General features: G+C 53.5%; 1 pseudogene; it reads left to right on the forward strand.

Moving 5' to 3' along the window:
• LOC136537238 (uncharacterized) overlaps positions 1-12497 on the forward strand; it is a 41537-nt pseudogene extending 29040 nt beyond the window's left edge.
• Positions 12498-22057: the final 9560 nt, after the last annotated feature.

Consider the following 22057-nt stretch of genomic DNA (forward strand, 5'->3'; position numbering starts at 1 on the left):
CATCAAAAAAATTTCTCAAGTTTATCTCTATAATATTAGCATCATAAATTAATTAGATACTCCTAGAAATATTATAAAACTATGTGAACCAATATACTAGTAGATAGTTCACAATTTTAGGAACCTAACAAATTTATTTCATAATTTTTGGTTAATTACACAATTTTATATTGAATTTACAAATTTACCATAGAAGCTAAATCAAAAAATGCTTAGAAAAGGAAAGGGCTGGTAGCGACCATTTTGGCCCGGTAGCCCAACGTGCCGCAACTGTGCATGTGTCGTGGTGACCCAGCAACGGCCCATGGCCAGGGGCTCCCGCGCGCGCTCACGTTTTGCAAAGAGGGCTCAGGTTTTTGAATAATCACGCAGAGCAACATAACACTATTACAGACACATGCTTTGCATTAAAGACCATGGAATGTGTTGCCTTTGCAATGGGTGGTCCTCGGCGCACCCGCAATGTGACGGCACGGCACACCGGTGGGCAACGGCGGTTATGCCGGGCACACTAGGCCTGCTGCGACAGAAGTAAGAGGCCGACCACCATCTACAGCTAAACGCGCAAGGATGGGTGACGGTTATGGACTTGGAGGCGCACTACCATGGGCTGTAGCTGTGAGCAGCTATCCGCGGTGGTGGTGCGGACAATTTCAGTGAGCCTACGCCCCTCACGACAAGGTAGAGATTGGTGGAGAAGCATCCGTAGCTCACCATGGTGTACGAACTACTAACGGTTGAAGCTAGGAAGCTCCATGGCGGTCTAGCCACGCGCGACCGAGTGGGGCAGCGGCACTCTACGATGGACATCAGCGCGTCACCACGTCGCTGACGAGTTTCCTAACCAAAACAGTGCAAGCACCAGATAGAGGGAGTCAAGGCGAGTGCAAGGTTATGAGCAATCGAACTGCTACCACTCCTACCTGCCTTACCTCCCAACCTACTGATTCAGCGGCACCCATGGCCGGCGGTGAGCAAAATGCCAAATTGTCGGTCGGTAGTGACCGTCCAGGCTTGAGGAGAACAGGGCACATAGCTGACTACCCATGCCACCCACTAGTGTGGGGAATTGCACTACGAAGCCCGAGCTGGTGAATTTGAAAGGAAGAAATGGTGTGCTGCTGCTGCTACGTTGGACAGCGGCCTCGACTTAACATGGACCGGCCAAGACACGACAAGGCATGGCACTTTGAGGACACAACCTCATGTGTGAGGGTAGGGGTTGCATGGTTAATGCTCGGGTGGAGCCTTTAGGAGTGCCTACGCTGTCATGTGTATGCGGTAGAGCGGCATCACGATGCGTCGGGGGGTGGTACGAGCCGGAGCAAGGTGGGTGAGGTGAGCGGTTGTGAACGCATGCTACAGGGTGAGGCAAGGTGATAGAGAAGGTGGAGTGCGCTCCTATGCGTGGCTTGGCAGTACGTGCACACAACGTAGAGCAGTGGGGGCCAAGCCTAGCCTGGCACATAGCCGGTGGCCCCCGCGCTGTAGTGCCATAAATGGCAAGGCGATGGCAACACGGCCTCGTGCGCACAGCATCAAAGCGGGCCAACGACGTAGCGTGATGTAGCGGCAGACATGTAGCATGGTGATGCCATGGTAGCGGTGGCGGCATCGATGCGGCATGGAGGTAGCAGCAGCACCAGTGGCATAGCCCTGAGGTTGTGGCATGGCAGCATAGCGATGCACATAGCGAACAGTGCAGGCTACGGTGAAGGGAGGGAGAGGGAGAGAGAGAGCAGCGCAGCATCACCACAGTGGTGATAGCGATAGCGGCACAGAGCGCTATAGTGTGTGAAAGGTCTTAATATGGCTAGAGGGGGGGGTGAATAGCCTATTTAAAGTTCTACAAATCAACTAGAGCAATTTGATTAGTAAGACAAATATCGAAATGCATACTTGCTCTAGCTCTACGAGGGTTGCAAGCCACCTATCCAACAATTCTAGTTGCAATGATTACTAGACACACAACTTGCTATGGAACTACTCACTAAGAGCTCTCAATCTTACTACACTAAGGAGCTCCACAAGATGAACTTAAATAACAAATCAAGCTCTCAACTCTAATTACACTAAAGAGCTTGCCACAACTAGTTTGCAAGAATATAAAAGAGTGAGTAGGGTGATTATACCGCCGTGTAGAGGGATGAACCAATCGCAAGATGAAGTTGAAATCAATCACCGAGAGAATGCCAAATGGCAAGAGACAACCGATTTTCTTCCAAGGTTCACGTGCTTGCCAACACGCTACGTCCCCGTTGTGTCGACCAACACTTGGTGGTTCGGTGGCTAAGAGGTGTTGCACAAACCTCGTCCACACGATTGGACACCGCAAGAACCTACCCACAAGTGAGGTAACTCAATGACACGAGCAATCCACTAGAGTTACCTTTCGGCGCTCCACCGGGGAAGGTACAAATCCCCTCACAATCACCGAAGATGGCCACGAACAATCACCGGCTCATGCTAATCCTCCACCGCTGCACCAAGCCGTCTAGGTGGTGGCAACCACCAAGAGCAACAAGCGAAATCCTATAGCGAAACATGATACCAAGTGCCCCTAGATGCAATCACTCAAGCAATGCACTTGGATTCTCTCCCAATCTCACAAAAATGATAGATCAATGATGGAGATGAGTGGGAGGGCTTTTGCTAAGCTCACAAGGTTGCTATGTTAATGAAAATGTGCAAGAGAGTGAGCTTGAGCCGACCATGGGGTTTAAATAGAAGCCCTCATGAAATAGAGCCGTTGTACCCCTTCACTGGGCACTGATCGGGGTGACCGGACGCTCTGGTCATATTGACCGGACGCTGGACCCATCATCCGGTCGCTCGATGCCAGCCACGTGTCATCCTGCGTTCAACAGGAGTCATCAGATCTTAACGGTCATGACATGACCGGAGGCTCTGGCACAAGTGACCGGACGCTAGACTCCCAACGTCCGGTCATTTCCACTAAGCTCCAAGAGACATATTTCTTCGACCGGACATGTCCGATCGCACTTGACCAGACACAGCCGGCGTCCAGTCAGTTACCCTGACTTCTATGTAGCTACGTCAGCTCTGACCAGACACTGCCTTCTAGTGTTCGGTCAGTCAGAGGCTCAGCGTTCGATCACATGATCGACGCTAGGTTATCACTGCCACTCCTAACCGGACGCACCGGTTCCCCTGAGACCAGCGTCCGGTCAGTTGTAAAACAGCGAGACTAACCCTCTTTCATCTCTATCTCCTTCACCCTTGCTCAAATGTGCCAACCACCAGGTGTATCACCTTGTGCACATGTGTTAGCATATTTTCACAAATATTTTCAAGGGTGTTAGCATTCACTAGATCCTAAATTCATGTGCAATGATTAGAGTATCTAGTGGCATTTTGATAACCGCATTTCGATATGAGTTTCACTCCTCTTAATAGTATGGCTATCTATCCTAAATGTGATCACACTCACTAAGTGTCTTGATCACTAAAACAAAAATAGTTCCTACCTTTTATACCTTTGCCTTGAGCCTTTTGTTTTTCTCTTTCTTCTTTTCCAAGTTCAAGCCTTTGATCATAACCATGCCATCACCATTGTCATGATATTCGTCATTGCTTCATCACTTGGAGTAGCGCTACCTATTTCATGATCACTTTGATAAACTAGGTTAGCACTTAGGGTTTCATCAATTATCTAAAATCAAACTAGAGCTTTTAGCGTGGCAGCAGCGGCGGCGGTCAGCCTGGCCGGAGTCAGCCAACGCCATGGCGCGAGCGACTAGGCCGGCCAAGCACGGCAGCGTGCGTCCACACGTAGAGCGCGCCAACACCATGATGGTGCGCCCTCATGGCCTGTTGACCGCACCTAGCCCAGAGGGCTAGCCCAAGAACGTGTTGTGCATGAATTTTAAAGCAGCGACTACCACTAAACCATTGCCTCTAAACTGAAACCTATTTCACCATGATCAAACTGATACATGAGGCTGCTCAGCCAAGCTAAAACACCGCATCATCCTCTAACCCAATCTCTCTAAATAAATTGCTAAACTTAGCAATGTCCAGCTCTACACAAGCTTGAAATTTTCTAAGTCTTTTGAGCTGAACTCTATTTTAAATTACATTTCTAAGCTATTGAAAATATTACTAAGCAATATTATTTTTCAACAGCAAGTATTTCATTGTCATCTACAAAGTTTGCACTTCCAATTTTATTTAAGTATCACACACATGTTCTATAGTATTTTTGCTTAATAAAAATTGGTTTTAAACCCTACTTGATATACATGAGCTATTGCATCAACATTGTTTTAACATTTTTATTGATTATTTTAAGCTACAACAAATTTATCTTCACCTTCTATCGCATGCATTATTACATAAACACGATATTCATGACATGATTTAGTAGTTGGTTTAGGGCGTAACATCGAGGGTGTTACAACCTACGAACCGATGCACGACCGTAAGAAACCTCATGACTGTGCAGAAAGAGGTCGGGGGAATGATCCCCTAAAACACTGGGATAAAATAGCCTCTCCAAATGAGCCGAGGTCAAAGGGATGACCCCAAACCCATGGCTCGGGGGCTCATGACGTAGGCTACGAAAGGCATCAGAGGGAAATTCCTCCATCCAGAACAAAAGCAGCCACGCCGCTAAAACATCAATGAAAGGTGTCACCACGATGGTGATGCCAATTGACAACCTAGGGCCAAGCACCGCCAAGGATGACATCGTGCCTCTGAGGAGCAACGCGTAGGAGTGCCACCGCAACTCCTTTGGCTTTAGAGGAAGGGGCGGCCGACAGCAACAACAGTACGGCCGCGTCCCCATCCTACCCTGTCTAACGGGGGTGGAGCGAGGGGAAGCACTGCTTCATCCTCCTCCTATCCTACCGATAGTCCGGGCGAGCTAACGACCAACGCATAGGATTCCAAGGGGAGCCAGGAGCGACACCAGTCGTTGCCTATTTCAAACACATGAGCCACCTAGGCTCGGAGTGAGAAATGGCAACGACATGGCACACCGATGTCGTGTATAACCCGACACAATGGCCATACTGCCTCTCGCCCTCTAACTCGCAAAATCCCTTCTAGCATCGGCTGTTGGAACTGGCAATGATAGCCTCTGGCCACCACGAATGGTCTCCAGCAGGACGCATGCCCAAGAACCACACGGTTCCCTTCAAAGACCTTTCTCACTCCCCCATCGGAGCTCAGCCCCTCGAAGGGGCCAAAGGAATCTTGGTGCTAGAGGTAGCTCGGACGGAGGAAGGCCCTCACTTATAAGCCCAAGGGCGGATTAAATAGCATGGGTCTCCCTCGCCACGTGGCGAGCAATAGGAAGCATGGAAGATTGGGAAAAATTGAGATCTTCCTACGGTGAGATCTCCCTCACCACGTGGCGAGCAATAGGAGGCACGAAAGTAGGGCTAGTACAGCGTCGATGAAACCACTCGATCTCGCCTAGAACGCAAGCCTCGATGCACAACCCACAGACACGATAGTCGAGTACCGCATCATCGGGACGCCCTGACAAAGCAAAACATGATGGACGCTCGCCGCATTGAATACACGAACTAGCAAGGAGCCGAGCAATGGAGCCTGAATGAGCTACGACCGTGAGTACGCACATACCAGCGCTTTAACGATCATTTCATGATCGCAAAAACGCTCGGGGGCTACTATCAGGGTTATAACCCTGGGGTATCTCAAGGCATCGATTAGATGGCGGGCCGCATAACTCATAATGCAACAACAAACAAAGGCCCAAATGACCGAGGCCCAACAAAAGCCAAATAGGTCAGGCCAGGCACCAAGGTCAGGGTCATCCACGACCCCTTCCACTTGCCTCGGTCTCACCACGCTCTCAAGACGTATGACCTCTCTCCGCCACGACCACCGGAAGAGATAGAAAGAGGTCGCACCTTGCCAAGCGAGCCTACCCTGATAGGGGCAAGCACGCCGCACTGACCCCGTAAGGACCAAGGTGACAGTAGTCACCTCAGCCCGATCAGACGCCAATCCTATGCCACGCTGCACGGACAAGACAACACCACCTCGAGGCGGTAACAACGGGTACGATGACCACCGACTGGGTATGACCCAACCAGGCGGGTATACGGTCCTACCCACTATGGGATGGGATCCATGACAGGGGTCTCGACTTAGAGACCTTCCTGGCTGGCGGAGTGCCCGACCTCAATGATCAGGGTCGTGTCCCTCAGCCCCACGGAGCGACCAGATGAACAACGACCTAGGGCGGCCACCTAGTACGGGTACGATGCCCTGAGAAACCTGGAGATGACGACAAATACCATGATGGATGCCGCGTTGCACAGGATAGCTGACGAACCACCGATGTGCCTACAGTGCCTGCCACGGTCAGCACGGTAGCACCACGTCTCGCTCTGCAGCAACGAGGCCATAAGACCATGACGACGGCCACGCCCGGACAGACACCAGAAGACGGCGTAGCTTGCAAGCCAAGTTAGCTAGGACCTCCCTCAGGCTCTCGATCCTTCGGTTGGAGGAACCTTCTCTTTGTAACGAGCCCCGGCCCCGAACTCTATATAAGGGCGGCCAGGGCTCCCATCTCAGAACATCTTCACATTCTCCAGCCTCTACCATTCCATCCATAGCAGTAGGGCTCTTGGAGCTTCTCTTCGGGCTGCCCCTCATCTAGCATAGGTTCTACCATATATTTCACCATTCTTGCACTCTTCATTGTAAGAAATTCAGAGCATTCAAGCGAGGAACACACACTCGATCTTCTCTGAGACTGAACGTGGGGCCCCGGTCTGAACCAGTATAAATCCTCGTGTCTATTGGATGCTACTATCGTCTTCCTAGAGCAGCGCAGCAATCGTATAAATTTATTAGTCCGGTTCAAGAAACACCGACAGGTATATTATAAAAATATAATTAATAAAGAATCTAATGATACTTAGTTGGTATATCATAAATGTTATTATTTTATTATATAAATTTATATTGCGCGTAACAAGTTGATAAAACATCACTGAGACTGGCCTAACTAGTTGATCCAAATGGAGGCGAAATATTCATACGGGCACTGGAGAGAACAGGCGCCTGTGTCCGTACGATGATTGTAATCTTTCGCTTGTTTAATTAAAGCTCTCTGTACCCGAAAAAAATAGACGTACTTAAACTAGTAATACTTCTGGTCCAAGATTGCGTCTCCATTTGCCACATATCTGTATCAGTTGTTAGTTAAACAGGCACCTGCGAGGTAGTTACTGCTGGCGTGTGGCGTCCCGGCACCCGCACACATGCATATGCGAGGTCAGAAGTTAGAGTTCGCTCAAGACGACTGTCTTCTGCTTAATTTGAACGGCGACTCCGATCCATGCATGGCAGTTCATACTTCATGCATACCTGATATGTACGTGCGCGCGTGCATGATTTTGCACAGGACGGAAGCTCCAACAAAACTCTACCACCCCCAATACGCGTGCCAAGTGGAACCAAATGCAATAAAAGCTGCGTATCTTGCCATGCCAGCGCGGCAGCGACACATTGGACGGGCGCGCAACGGTAGCGTCGATCAATATTTGTGTTGGCAGCACGTGTGGTAGAAGTCGCGCGCAACCATGCAACAATGACGCCATCGTCTGCCATCATCATCCCGGCGCACGGACGATCGATCGAGAGCAAACGTATGTCTATGTACGGAGTACCAGACAGGAAGCCACGGTTGGAACAGGACGGGAAGTCGGGACGGTGGTCAAGTGGCGGGATCTCGAGCTCGACCGCTCGAGAGAGAGAGAGAGAGAGAGAGATGGTGATCGAGGGATTGAAAGGACAAAGGCGGGCAACTCGAATTGACCGGCCGGCCAGGGCCAGCCAGCCGGAGCCGTTATGACGAACTGGTGTGCCTGTAGCGATCGATCGATCATGGTGGCCTAGTGGCCCGGCAGCATTTCCACTCTTAGTCAAGGCGCGGTCCCTGTCCCGCGCAGCAAAAAGGTCTGGGACTCTGGAGCTCAGGACAGCATGCAGCGCCCACTTGCACGCGTATGAACTCTCGTGCGTTGGACCAGATAGAGCTAGCACACCGTACGTCTCCCGTCGCTGTTGAAAACTTGAAAGCGTGAATGGAAAATGGATCACGGACGCTGCGTATCTGGAACTAGCCCTGTCGCAGTAGGCCAGCAGTAGCAGCATGGAATAGTGGAATAGTGGAATAGTGGAATGTGGTGCCTCTTTCCAGGATCGAATCCTCATTTCTACGCATAGAGATTCCTGTTGAGATATCCGCGTAGACTACGGCCGGCCGGATCTAGGGAAGCCCGCGCGGTGGTGATTGAGTTCGTCACGGTTCGGTTCGGTTCGGTTCGGATCCACTGCATGCATATCTGAAAGACGATGCTAGTATTTTGTCCGTTCCGTTGCTTCAACTAGAGGGCCGGAGTTTGTGAGGCCATGACGTGACGCCGGACGAGAGACGACGCCTTAATTAATCAGCTGCTGGTGTGGATCACATCTCTACGGGTCAAAAGCAGGCGGCAGAGATCAAATGGTTTAATTAACAAGCAAGTCAGCTCTCTCTCTATATATATATCAAATCACGCGCAAAAATAACCCAACAACTAGGTAACCGGCGCGGCCGATGTGGACCAATGAGGCAAGTCGAAACAGACAGCTTAATTAGGTTCGGTCCAGATCGATGCCCAGTACTCCCTCCGTCTTGGTCGCCGGAATTTGCGCGTGGATAACTTTGATTTATAAAAAATACATTCATCATTTCTGTCGGGTTCATAAACCCGGGATACCTCATGGACTTACTTCCCAGCAAAAGCTCGGCCTAGCAGGCCGGTTCAAAAACCTAACGACGGGCCACAAGGACGATCCAATCTCCAACCTGAAGGCTTGGTTAAAGAAGAGCGGCGCTCACTTTCGACTCCGGCCTGCCTCTCCGACCGGAAGGCCTGGACAAGGAGGAAACGTCGCCCGCTTCCGTCGCCTCCGACTCCGGCCCGCCTCTCCGACTGGAAGGCCTGGCCAGCTCGCCTCCGACTCCGGCCCGCTGCCCGACTGGAAGGCCTGGCCAGCTCGCCTCTGACTCCGATGCTCACTTCCTACTCCAGCCCGCCTCCCCCGACCGAAGGGCCTGGCCAAGTAGGAACGCCGCTCGCTTCCGTCGCTTCTGACTCCGGCCCGCTTCTCCGATCGGAAGGCCTGGCCGAGAAGGGGCATCGCTCGCCTCCGACTTCAACTCGCTTCTCCGACCGGTAGTACATCGAACCTCCGCTTACAGCTCTTCTCGACCGGGGACGCCCGCTCGGTGGAGACCCGAGAAACGGACAGAGCAAGTATAAACCCTGTGTCATTGAGTGCTAGGCCACATCCGATCACAACGTACGGAAAAACTACAAATATTTACGTGTTGGTCACTTTCTGCACCGACAGTTGGCGCCATCCATGGGGAAGACGTCGTACGTTCACACTTTTAGTCATCAGATGGCCCACCTTTCCGCCATCTTTGGCATGGCGGGCTCAAGCGATACGACTCGCTTCGGCTCACTAGAGTTTTCCATGCTCCCACCTGTTGGGATGTGGGTTCCGCCCGTCTTCGAGCCATCCCAGGCCTTTCTCTTTGGAAGCCTGGACTTTGTCGCTGACCAGCTCGCCATCGGAGGGGCGCCCTTCGTCGGCTCTGAAACTCCCGATGACCTCAACGACGAGGCGCCTACGCTTCGCTCCGAGCCTACGCTAGGCTCAAATCCCACTGTGAGTAATGTACGTACTGTTATTTACTCGCTATTTACTATTTTCCGCCGATTCTCTGGAGGGACCCCGTTGTCCCTACCGCGACCGTCGTGCGACCGGTTCCCCTATGGCCTCGAGTCCCCCGTGGACGCATACACACGGGGGCTTCGAAAGACGCTGGTGCCGCAACCTCTCACATCTGAATTCGAGGGGATGGTGGACTACGCTCCCGCCACTTTTCACGACCTCATGGATGACGATGTTGAGAGCGACGGCTCCAGTATCGGCGATGTCGTGGCACCTAGCCACCCTTTGTCCTGCGAGTGCACTATGGTGGACGCTCTGGGACAACCACTGGTGGTGGTGGAGTCTCTTCAGACCCACACCCCTCCGGACCCTTGCGCGGATGCCCTCGCATGTGCCTAGAAGCACGGCGAGGAGCTACGACAAAGGCGGCAGAACCAGCCGCCACCTGCGCTAGCGCGCTCAGCACACCACAATGTGCCCCGTGCGTGTAACCCAGCGAGTGGCGCCCGGGGTCACGCCCGCCAGGTTCAGCGCAACATCATCGACGGGGGGAACGATCCCCCACAGTTCACTCCGGCTGGTCAGAACATCATCACGGTGGCGATGCTTCTACGTGGCCTTTCCGAGCCTGTCGACCCATAGGAGTAGGCGGTCCACCAGAACCTCCGGGCGCTGGTGGAGACCGCTGTCGTTCAATAGGCAGAGGGCTCCACGTCGCGACACCGACTCGCTGCCTCTCTCCCCACCAGGGGGCAAGGACGCACTAGACGCATCGCTCTATCCGCTCGCCGCTACAGCCACCGGGCGCGGAATAGGAGGTCGTAGCTACGCCACATCCTGACTCGACGCCTGCTCCATATCGGCCACCTGTGCATGATCGCCTCGGGCCCAACCAAGATGCTCACAGCATCATCAACAACCGGCATCAGGCCTGGTATGACGATGACGTCCATTGGGCGGCGGTGAGAGCAGGCAGCACGGGCTCTGGCTGGACCATTGAGGGGACCGGTGAGACGCACCCCAGGCATGGTCGTTGACCCGACGACCAAAGTCCTAGCCCAGATGGTCCGGGACCACGGGCCTTTGGCCGACGCATCTAGAGAGCGTCGTTCCCACAGCACTTCTGACCGCCTACCAACATCGCCAAGTATACCAGGGAGACAAACTCTGGTATATGGCTCGAAGACTTTTGGCTCGCCTGTCAAGCCAGAGGAGTGGATGATGATCACTTCATCATTCAATACCTCCCCATCAATGTGGGGGAACATGTTCGAGCATGGCTTGAATTCCTTCCGCACGACAGCATCCGCGACTGGGCGAACCTCAAGAGGATATTTGTCAAGAATTTCCAAAGGACGTATGTTCGCCCTGGGAACTCCTGGGACCTCAAGAGCTGCCAGCAAGAGCCCAGCGAGTCCCTACGGGATTACATCCGTAGGTTCTCAAAGCGATGCAACTCCCTTCCTGATGTCGTCGACGCAGACGTCATCAGCGTATTCCTCTCCGAGACAACATGCGAGTCCCTGATCTACAAGCTTGGCTACCTAAAGCCCCGTATCACCCGTGACCTACTCGACGTCACCATGAACCATGCCTCCCATGAGGAGGCTGTCGGAGTAGTCTTCAACGGAGGCTGGGACAAAGGCAAGGCAAAGCGTGAGGACCAAGACAAGGGCCCCTCCACGTAGAGGGGAAAAAAGAACAAGAAGGATCAGCCCCGACCGGCCAACTCTGCGTTGGTCGCCACAGCTGATCAGGCGAGCAAGCAACCCCAGCAAGGCCTGCCTAACCACTTCAACAAGCTCATGGATAGACCCTGCACCAACCACGCCTACCCCGTCAAACACCTCTACAAGGACTGTGAGCTCCTCAAGCGCTTCCTTCGATAGGCCGGTGGGCCAAAAGAAGGAAAGGGCAAGGAGGTGGCCAAGAAAGGAGGCTCGGTGGGCAAAGATGGGGACGGCTTTCCCGACTCCGAAGAATGCATCATGATCTTCAGGGGATCCGATGCTATCTACTCCAAGTGCCAGCACAAAGTGTGCTATAGAGAGGCATGCGTCGCCGAGACGGCCATCCCCTCCTTTCTTTGTTGGTCAGAATTTCTGATCACTTTTGATCAGAGCGACCATCCTTCCCACGTCGCCAGACCGGGTCGCTACTCGCTCGTCATTGACCCCATCGTCCGTAAGAAGCGCCTCACCAAGGTGCTGATGGACGGAGGCAGCGGCCTCAACATCCTCTATGTCGACACCCTCGACGCCATATGCATCCCCTGGTCGGAGCTTCATCTGGCGAGCTCTCCCTTTCACGGCATGATCTCGGGAGCGCAGGCATACCCGCTCGGGCAGATCGACCTACCCGTCATGTTTGGCGACTGAGCCAACTTCCGTTCGAAGGTGCTTACCTTCAAGGTGGTGGACTTCCTGGGGTCTTACCACGCCATCTTGGGGCGGCCATGCTATGCCAAGTTCATGGTGGTCCCCAACTACACCTACCTAAGGTTGAAGATGCCGGGACCGAACGCCGTCATCACTATAGGTAACACTTTTTTGCACGCCTTCATGTGCGACCACGAGCATTATGAGCTCGCCACTGCCATCATCAACTCTTTTGAGCTCCCGTGGCTCGGGGAGTTGTCGACCCCAGCAGTCCTGGACTGCAACAAGCCAACCTCCTTGACTACCTTCCACCCACTTGAGGAGACCAAGGTAGTGTGGATCGACCCCACTGACTCAACCAAGATGGTGCGGATCAGGACCTAGCTCCCGACCAAATAGGAATGCGAGCTCGTCGACTTTCTATGCGCCGATCATGATGTCTTCGCATGGAAACCTTCCGACATGCCAGGCATACCATGGGAGGTCACTGAGCACGCACTACGCCTCGTCCTAGGCTTGAAGCCTGCCAAGCAACGCCTACGTCGCTTTGACGACGAGAGGTGCAGGGCCATAGGCGAGGAAGTCGCCAAACTCCTAGCAGTCGGATTCATCAAAGAGGTATACCACTTCGAGTGGCTTGCCAATCCTATTCTTGTTAAAAAGAAGACTAGGAAATGGAGAATGTACGTTGATTATACTGGCCTAAATAAGGCGTGTCTAAAGGACCATTTTCCTTTACCACGCATAGACCAGATAGTCGACTCCACCTCAGGTTGCAAAATCCTCTCTTTTCTGGATGCCTACTCAGGCTATCACCAAATCATGGTGAAAGAGTCCGACCAGCTCACGACTTCATTTATCACCCCATATGGTTCGTACTGTTACGTAACCATGCCTTTCAGTTTGAAGAATGCTGGCGCCACATACCAAAGGTGCATGCAGCAATGCTTCACCGATCAAATAGACCCGCTCGATCAGCCTGACTAAGTCGAGCGGCCGAAACCAACAATCGTCGTCTATGTTGATGACATAGTGGTCAAAACGGCTCAAGCTTGTGACCTGATCGCAAACTTAGCCGCAACATTCATGAACCTCTGAATGTTCAACATCAAATTGAATCCCGAAAAATGTGTTTTCGAGGTTCCGAAGGGAAAGCTACTCGGATACATCATGTCCAAATGCAGCATCGAAGCCAACCCCAAAAAAATCATGGCCATCTCCAACATAGGCCCTATACGCAACGTCAAGGGCATACAAAGGCTCACCGGCTATTTGGCCACCCTGAGATGATTCATCTCCCAGCTCGGTGAATAGGGGATGCCGCTCTATAAGCTTCTCAAAAAGACTGATGCTTTCGTCTGGACTGAGGAAGCACAACAGGCTTTGGAGAGCCTCAAAGTGTCTCTGACGTCAACCCCAATCCTCGTTGCTCCTGAATGGGGAGAACCCTTCCTCCTCTATGTCGCCGCAAGCAACCACGTGGTAAGCGCCACCCTAGTCATTGAAAGGGAGAGCCAGGACACCACCTTAAGGTCCAACAACCCATATACTTCATCGGGGAGGTACTCACCGACCCCAAGATCCGGTACCCCCCAGGTGCAATAACTCCTATACGCCATGCTGATGGCAACCCGAAAGCTCCTGCACTACTTCATCGACCATGAAGTCTCGGACATCACTTCATAACCGCTCGGAGACATCATTTGCAACCGCGACACTGCAGGGCGAATATGCAAGTGGGCACTCAAACTAATGGGCCACGACATCAGGTACATTCCCCATACTGCTATTAAATCTCAGGCCCTCGTGAACTTTGTCGCCGAATGGATGGAGGTCTAGCTTCCAAACCCGGACGTCACCCACGAGTACTGGACGATGTACTTCGATGGATCCGTAATGGCTCTCGGCTTGGGGGTTGGAGTGGTTCTGATCTCTCTAGACAGGAGTAGGCTCCACTATGCAATCCACCTCCACTTTTTAGCCTCAAACAACACCGTGAAATACAAGGCCCTCATCAGCGGACTACGCATTGCCATTGAGCTCGACGCTACATGACTCTACGTTTGCGGTGACTAAGAGCTAGTCGTCGACCAGGTCATGAAGGAGTCCTCATGCAAAAGCCCCCTCATGAAAGCATACTACCAGGAGGTGTGCAAGCTCGAGGACAAATTCCAGGGGATCGAGCTAGACCATGTCCTCTAAAAGGACAACGATGCCGCCGATTTTCTCGTAAAATTGGCCGCTAGGTGGGTTCCGTCTCTGAATGGGGTCTTCATAAATGACCTTCATGAACCATCTGACCGCATCCTGGAAGGTCCGATCTAGACACCCCCCGATGTTGACCCAGCGCTCGGGGGCTCCAACCCCGGTACCTCCATGACGGCATCGCCCACCGACATCACCGTGGTGGCACTCGACCGAGCAGACTAGCGAGCGCCGCTACTCGCCTACCTCCTTGAGGAGGTTCTTCCACTCGAAAGTACTGAAGCACGACGGATCGCTCGATGCACCAAGACATTCGTCGTGATTGGTAACAAACTCTACAAATGAAGTCCATCGGAATGCTCATGAAGTGCGTCCCCAGCGACCAAGGGAAATAGCTCCTCCTCGAGGTCCATGCCGGAATCTACGAATATCATGTGGCCCCAAGGTTGCAGGTCGAAAAAGCCTTTTATGAAGGTTTTACTGGCCCACCACGCTATGAGATGCAGAGGAGGTCGTCCACAGGTGTGAGGGATGCCAGTTCTACACTCGACAAATGCACTTGTCAGCACAGGAGCTTCAGACCATCCCCATTACCTGGCCATTCATGGTCTGGGGTCTCGACATGGTAGGACCCCTCAAAAAGGGCCCAGACGGCTTCACTCACCTACTCATAGCAGTCGACAAATTTACCAAGTGGATAGAGGCTAAGCCTATCACCAACATCCGCTCGGAAGAGGCGATCAAATTCTTCCTCGACATCATCTACCGGTTCGGTGTTCCTAACTGTATCATCACTGACCATGGAACTAACTTCACTGGAAAGAAGTTCCTGGACTTCTGTAATGGATATGACATCAGGATCGACTGGGCTTTGGTTAGACATCCTCGTACAAACAGTCAAGTTGAGCGTGCCAACGGCATGGTTCTCCAAGGACTTAAGCCACGCATCTTCGACCGACTCAACAAGTACGTTGGGCGATGGGTTGTAGAGGTCCTAGCAATCCTCTAGAGCCTAAGAACGACCCAAACCAATCCACATGGTTCACACCCTTGTTCTTGGCCTATGGAGCTAAAGCAGTGCTGCCCTCCAACCTCGACCACGGCGCCCCAAGAGTGAAGGCCTTTGACTGCGACCAAGCCACGGAGGCTCAACAAGACATGGTAGACCTACTCAAGGAGGCCCGCAAGACGACCATCATCTACTCCGCTCGCTACCAGCAGACTCTCTATAGGTACCATGAGAGGAAAATTAGAGGAAGGATCCTCGAGGTCAGAGACCTCATGCTTTGAAGGACCCAATCAACCAAGGAGAAATACAAACTCTCTCCGCCTTAGGAAGGACCCTATATGATGATTGAAGTGATCTAACCAGGCACCTACCGACTGAAGGACGACAACAGCGACGTTCTCACCAACACCCGGAACATCGAACAGTTACGCCATTTCTTCCCATAAAAATTTGGTCTTACTATTTTCTTTCATTCAAACATTTGCTCCTACAAAGCACCCCGGTCCGAACACTTTTGGCCCGGGTCACTCGGGGGCTCCATGGGGGTGCAATACCACCTCTCTTTTCTACTATCATATGGTAAATGCTTTTTTACCTGAACGAAAGGGTAGTCCTTTCCTTTAATTACCTTACGTGACTTTGCTTTAAACATTCCGACCGATCACACCCCGCCACTACCTATGGTTACGAGCAGCTGAGCCTCGCGGGCCATGCCTAGGCTCTTAAGGTTGTAGCCTATGAGACGAACAGGTAGGTATGAAAAAGAAAGAATAAAAACAAAGTTATGCTAGGGTAAACATAAGGAACAGACGGGACAAGCTTCCCCGAACAAAGTGATTCATCACAAAACGAAAATTGTTGTATTCATATACACAAAATATTCACATGGGGGCTCCCCCATGAACTTATCCTGTACATATGCTAAGCACTTCTACCCTAATTTCTACTGTGGCCGCCTGATGGCATCGGCTGACGGTGCGATTGGCGAAGATAAAGGCTGCTCGCCCTTCGACGGGTGATGTTCGATTCAGTCAACGGCGAGACAATGTTCGCTTCCAACATGGGCCCCACTCCATCCGTAGGCTGGGTGACATCCTCCTGGCATGCGCCTTTAGCTATGTTCACACGGTGAGCCTCCATCACCCATTGCGCGGATACTTGCTCTGCCACCATCTGTGCGCATGGCAGCAAGCTCTCCCCGAGCGCATGGATGGCGTTCGGGCTCCAGCCATTGGCGTACCCACTACAGATGGTGGCGAAGTCTAGATCTGGGTGGTGTGTCGCCACTGAAGTCAGCACCCTCGATGTCTCGTAGAACATCCCGTCAGAGATGAGGGCCTGAACCTCATCCGGGACCTCTGCCAGTCGGATGGTGGGCGTGCTGGTGCTTGGCTCCAAACTGAAGACCTCTAAGACGACAACCTGGGCAACATTGCACATCTGGTCAAGTTCTCCCTCGAGAGCACGTTGCTCTTCAAGGGACTTGGCCAGCGCCTCCGTGCTCTGACCAATCATCACCTTAGGTGTCTCCAGGTCCTACTCCAGCGACCCAACCTTTCCACCCTGCTCTGGAAGAAGGATGACAAGCTTAGAAGCAAGGTAAAGGAAAAAACCAAGACATCAAAATAGAAGCAGAATAGGTACATACTGAGGCGGGTGGTCTTGAGGATGAAGAGTCCTTCCTCCTACTGAGTCACCTGCTCGCGCAACTGGGCGTTCAACTCCTCTGTCCTAAGCACCCGGCCCTGGAGCGCGAGCACTTCCTGGTCGACCTTCGACTGAGCCTTCCGCTCTGACTCTAGGGTCTCTAGGGAACTCTGGAGCACTGCCTCGGTTTCCACCAAAGTCTTCTAGACCACCGCCTCGGTCTCCTCCTAATGGACCTTCGCCGCCTTAAGTCCCCGCTCAGCGACGGTCGCCCGCTCCACCACGAGCAGCTCTGTCGCCCATGCCTCCTTCGCCTCGGCCACCCATCCTTGAGACTCACAACAGGCAAACTCTAGCTTGAGCGCAAGCTCAGCGACCCATCGCGACATCGTGGCCTCCCGAGCATCCTTTTCTCGGAGGAAACGAGACTTACGGCTCGACTTCTCCTCCAAACCCTACAAAACAAGAGGCAAACATGCTGAGATAACTAGTGGAAGACCAAGGAGTCAAGGATGAAGGCAGAAAACCAACCTCTACGACATGGGGCAGGTCAACAGTAACCGCCTACTGGACGGACTTGACCCGCTCCAAGGCCTCCTCGAGCTTCACCCTAGTTTGGGTGAGATCGAACTCCATGGCGAGTCCTCTCCCCCTAAGAACATCCCAGAGTTGCACCTCCTGCTCATCTCAAAGGATGAATCAAACCTTCCACTAGTCACCGGGGTAGAGCCACACCAGGTCGGTGGTCGCCCCCAACCCGCTAGAAGGCCCGACCAACGACCGGACCACCGCTAGCTCCTACGATGGCAGGATGGCCAGTGGCTCCACCCTGGTGCCACCCTCGCTAGGGTAGGGGATCTCCACCTCCTCGACCTTGTGGCCCACTAGTGGTTGTTCCACCTCTGGCTCGGCCGCGTCGCCTCTCGATGCCAACAACTCTGACCAGGAGGGCGAGCCGTGCGTCCCTCCGCTAGGCGAGGTAGGGAGCCCGGTCTCCCTCCTCTCTTCTGCCATGACTGATAGGGAGGGGCCACAAGGGTCACCTCCAACCCAACCTCCACCATCAGCACTGGGATCGCCACCATCACCTCCGCTGCCACCACCTCCATACTTGCGACTAGCCAGGAAGGCACCACCCCAGAGAGGAAGGATGCCCCGCCACCACCCTACTCTCACCACCGCTCATCATGACGCGCTGCAAGGTGGGCCTCCACTCCTCCCGCATAGGAGGTGGGGTGATGCTCAACCCCGTCAGTATCTGGCCACTGTAAAAAAATACAGGTCAATCGCACCCCAAAGACTCAACTTTGAGATCGAAAAAGAAACAGAAAAAGCCTACCGGGACGCAAGCGGTAGGGCTCTAAAACCCTGACCCACTGGCAATAGGCTCGCTAGACGAGGACTGCTCGTAGGTCATGAGCCACGCCCCCTCACCTTGACTAGGTGGGAGTCGACTCGGCTGGCTTCCGATCGACCCGTGAGTTGCCGCGACCGCCGATTCAAGGCGCGCCGGCTAAAGCAGCTGGCGGGGCGTCCCCCCATTATGAGTCGTGCGCCGGCGCCGACCTCGATGATGCATGGGTGCGAGCCCGCTCCTCCGACTGACCGGCCTACCTCGCTGCGCTCGGAGCAGGTGGGGACAAGGCCGACGACACCTCCGAAGGGCACAGCGACCGCGACTGCTTCGCCTCCCGCTCGCCAACGACATCTGAGCTCATGGTGCACTTCCTTGGTGCAGGAACGTCGCCATGCCTCTCTGCGTCCCGCCAACCGCTGGCAGATGTAGCCATAGGCTCACGATGCTCTGCTAAAGTCACGACGATGCTTCGGCCTCCACCATCCTCGGAAGAGCTTGTGTCATCCCCTACCTCCATGGGGTCCTCTGACTCGAGCTCCACCTCCACATCGCTCCTACTTTCGCCTGCTCGGACACACCGGGCGATCTCCATCTCCCTTCTGTGCTTCCTCTGAGCCTTCTCAGCTCTCTTCTTCTTCTTAGCATCCGTTGCCTCCTTCAGGGTGGCTTGCCGAGCCATGCCCTCTGGCCCCTTCGGAAGATGCGGCTGGGACTTGTAACGTTTGAGTCCCTACAAAATGGATGACCCAAAGTCAAGATTACAGTAGAGCAGGATTGAAAGGGACACAAAATAAGGAGAGGAGAACGAACCAGGTTGGATAGCTTCAAAGCATGAAGAGGTCCGGGCTTCCCTTTGAGGATCTCTCTGGCCCTCAGCTACAGCACCCGATTGAGTCGGCTCCAGACTTCATCCTTCGCCAACTCCTTCGATGACGCGTGGTCGGGGTCCATCGGGCCGATGTACATCCACATCGGCCGTGCCCTCTCTGCCAATGGGGTGACCCGACGTCAGAAGAAGGCGTGGAACATCCACAACCCATCAAGGCCCTGCTGCACCAGCTTCTGGAGCTCCACCCCAATTACCTCCAACTTGTTTTGCTGACTAGAGGGCCCCCACGACCAGCTATCCCGCCTCTCCAGTCTCCATCCGGTGAACGGTGGGAACGGCATCTCCGTTAGGTTCCTGATGCAAAACCACTCCCCATGCTACCCCCGATTGGAGTCGCAATGGGTATACATGGGGTAGGCGCCCGACGCACTCAGCTTCTTCTATAGTGCGAAGCCCCCACCGGCACAATCCTGAGTGGCTTCCCCTCCGACAAGGCTTGCCTAGAGAAAATCCACCAAAAGAAGTCCACATGCGGCTCCATCCCGAGGAAGGCCTAGCAGATGGTGATGAAGCCAGCGATGTGCAACACCCCAGTCGGGTTGAGGTGCTGTAGCTCTAGGCCCCACTCATTAAGGAGCCCATGCAGAAACCAGTACGCGGGGTATCCTAACCCGCGCTCATGGAAGGTGAGGAAGGAGACAACCTCACCGGCCCGAGGTCACGGGAAATCCTTCCCCACAGGAGCCCTCTAGTGCGCCACCTCCTTCAGCAGCAGCACCCCCTTCTCGGCGAAGGCGGCCAGGACTGACTTGCTCACACAAGATGACCTCTAGCTCGACATGCACTCTAGATTCACAAACAGATCTGTGAGTTTCTCCTCTCCCTCGCTCTCCTTTTTTTCCTAGGAACCACCGTGGCACACGAATGCTCTTGGCGAGAAGGAAGAAAGAGGAGAGGTGGCAGATGGGGAATAGATGAAGGAACGGGATGAAAGCCCTCTCCCTTCTCCTATTTAAAGAGGAGGCATAGCAGTTGGGGAAAGGCGAAGGATTGGGGCAAAAAACCCTCTCCCTTCCCCCATTCAATACGAATGGGATGCGACGGGACGCGTCCTGACAGATGGGATATGCCCTGCCTAACGAGACGATGCCTGGTTAGACAGGATGTAGCCTGGGCATGGCCCACCACTACCACACGCCGAGCGTGGGAAATAAGGTGCAACTGCATGCAGGTGGCTCTCCGCCTTCCCAAGCAAGACTTGGAAGAGCCCAACAACAGGATCTCTACCAAAGAGAGACCAATGGGCTTCCTTAGTCGATCAGATGGCTTAGGCAAACACCAAGGGACAGGTAAGGAGCAGAGGGACGCCCTATGTGGGCCACAACCGACTCTATCATGAACGACGAGCGCAGACCCCATTTGGACATATCCGATAAAAACTCCTCAAGCCTGTCACTCAGGTCATTAAGGTAACTCTACAAATTCCTCTAACTTTATTTTTTCTTATGCATGGCCATTCATTCATCCATTCTCATACATGTATTCACACATTCATTTATACATTCATTCATTCATCTCATACATCCAAAGCATTGCATATGCAGCTAATGCATCACAACGCTTCGTGTTGCGTCACAAAACGGTAGTTGCCTCATTCAACATGAGCAACGGCCGACTAGGGTTCGAAGGTCGACCCGTGAAGAGCTCAAGGATGCCTCGCATCAAACAGAGCTAGGGGAGAAAACACAGATGAGCCCTAGCGGCCCTCGCCCAGTCTGCTCCGAAGCAGACAAGGTCATCTCAACCTTCTCGTTTGATCCTAACCTCGAGCCATGCCCACAGAATCTCTAGCGAGGGTAGGCCAGCAGGCCACCTGGGTCGGCCTTCAAAATGACCTAGGCATCTTTCGAGATGTGGGTTAAGGAGCAGTGGAATGCCACACGAGGGCTATGCTGACCCCGTCATGAACGACGGACCCGGATTTTACTCGGACATACCCGTTAGCGAGCTCACTGAGCGTGTCACTTGAGCCATCGAGGCAAGCGACGTTAGCTCAGCCCCTATGATTGTAGAAACCGTAGGTGAGATAACGCATGGAAATAGACCAACCCCTACCAAGCCTAATGGGGCTTAGGGGCTCAAGTCACCCGACACCGACTCGAGAAATCAACCGACCGCGTAGGTCGCGGGAGGGACAAACATGGGCGAACACCCTGAACGACAGTTTGCGGCCCCAAGAAGGAGTACCAAGATGCTCAGCCTCTAACCGACTCACCAGTCGAACGTAGGCTCGGGGGCTACACCCGCGGGTGCGCTCGCGCGCACTCGTTGTCAAAATGAAGAATTTCCCCACTGCCAAGACAAAAAAAATCCCCCCAGACGATTCTACCCGAATCACCCGAGGGCTCGGGGGCTACACCCGCGGGTGTGCTCGCGCGCACCTGCTGTCAAAATGAAGAATTCCCCCGCTGCCAAGATGAAAAACCCCCAGACGATTCTACCCGAATCACCTGGGGGCTCGGAGGCTACACCCACTGGTGCGCTCGCGCGCATCCACCGTTAAGACAAAAATCCTCTAGACAATTCTACCCGAATCGCCCAGGGGATCGGGGGCTCCTGTCGGGTTCATAAACCTAGGATCCCTCATAGATTTGCTTCTCAGTAAAAGTTCGGCCTAGCAGACGACGTTGTGAACGATGCGCAACTCCTGGGCTGGCCCAAAAACCTAATGACAGGCTAGAAGGATGATCCGGTCTCTGACCGGAAGGCCTTGCCAAAGAAGAGCGACACTCACTTCTGACTCCGGCACGCCTCTCCAACCGGAAGGCCTGGCCAAGGAGGAAACAACGCTCGCTTCCATCGCCTCCGACTTCAGCCCGCCTCTCCGACTGGAAGGC

The sequence above is a fragment of the Miscanthus floridulus genome, chromosome 2 (assembly GCF_019320115.1).
Source record: "Miscanthus floridulus cultivar M001 chromosome 2, ASM1932011v1, whole genome shotgun sequence".
In the NCBI taxonomy this organism is placed as follows: Eukaryota; Viridiplantae; Streptophyta; class Magnoliopsida; order Poales; family Poaceae; genus Miscanthus; species Miscanthus floridulus.